The sequence below is a fragment of the Sapajus apella genome, unplaced genomic scaffold (assembly GCF_009761245.1).
Source record: "Sapajus apella isolate SASKATOON/1434 unplaced genomic scaffold, GSC_monkey_1.0 scaffold65, whole genome shotgun sequence".
Taxonomy (NCBI): domain Eukaryota; kingdom Metazoa; phylum Chordata; class Mammalia; order Primates; family Cebidae; genus Sapajus; species Sapajus apella.
The window spans coordinates 7,505,315-7,506,813 of NW_022437005.1; positions in this window are offsets into that span (position 1 = coordinate 7,505,315).

The window sequence follows — 1,499 nt, forward strand, 5'->3', positions numbered from 1 at the left end:
TGCATTCTGGAGTCCAGGTCGTCCTTTGGTTCTTCTTACCACCGTGAGATGGAAACACCCGGTCACCTTGAATCCTACCTCAAGACTTCCAGGGCCTTTGTCAGCCACACGGTGCAGTACCATGCATACCTGAACACTAGACACACTTTCTCACCCTCTGCCTGAAAGCAGGCGACTTCGTTATTTGAATAGCTCAGGGCCCCAGCATGAGTATTTGGAGTGGATGATAGAAAAGGCTCTGCCTGGTGCCTGCAGTTGGGCCTGTCCCAGTACAAGGAGCAACATGTTAAAAAGAAAGGAAGTGGGGGCCAGGTGCGGTGGCTAGCGCCTGTAATCCCAGCACTTTGGGAGGCTGAGGCGGGTGGATCACGAGGTCAGGAGTTCGAGACCAACATGGTGAAACCTCGTCTCTACTAAAAATACAAAAATTAGCTGGGCATGGTGGCAATACGCCTGTAATCCTAGCTACTCAGGAGGCTGAGGCAGGAGAATTGCCTGAACCTGGGAGGCAGAGGTTGCAGTGAGCCAAGATCGTGCCACTGGGCGACAGAGTGAGATTTCATTTCAAAAAAAAAAAAGAAAGGAAGTGTTTGGAGCCCTTTGATGGCTCTAGTTAAAAGCTGCAGGCCAATGGCAATCTCGAATCTCCACTCTCTTTCTCATTTGAGGCAATGGTGCTATCCTTCCATGATTTTCTTGCCTTGTTTGTTAACACTTAGGGGCATTTTTTCCCTCTTATTTAGTAGAAACATGAAAAAGCAAGCACCTTGTAGCAGTTATTGATTGCTGCATAACAAATGATCCCAAATGTCATGGGTCTCAACAACCACCCTTTATTATTGCTCAGGAGTCTGCAGTTCTGTTGAGCTGCGTCAGGCTCAGCAGGTCTCAGCTGGGCTCACTCATGCACCTGCAGTCAGTCCTGTGGAATATCAGTCTGTCTGTCTGCAGTGGGCTCAGCAGAATGCAGCCACCATATTGCCCCTTGGCCTCTTGGTTTCTGTCTGCATGGTTCTGGCTCAATTCCTTGCAGTACTGGCACTGCTTCTAGCACAACTCTCTAGTAAGACAGCCTGGATTCCCTCTCATGAGCTGCTGGGCTCAGAGGGGTTTGTAGATATCTGGGACTGTTTTAATTTGGGTTCTGAGTACCAGACCCTGAGAAAGACATTAGAATGTAAGCGGTTTATTCCAGGAAGTACCAGTTAGGACAAAGGGAAATGAGATCTGGAAGGGAAGGCAGCCAATACAGGGTGTATGAGAGAGGCAGCTACCATTGTTGGAACTAGGGTACAGTTGCGCCCTCTGACGTGGGGATGTGGCTCAGGGTGTTTCGTCCAGGGGCAAAGAAATGGAACCTTTGCTGCGACTAGGGAGATGGCCATGAGAGCCACTCTCTTTTACCGAGTTTTTGCCTCTGTGGCCTCTCCCTCCAAGCTTCCCTGCAAAGGAATTGCCAATCCCTGTGGCTGGGGTTGTGGAGTCTGCCAGACTCCTAC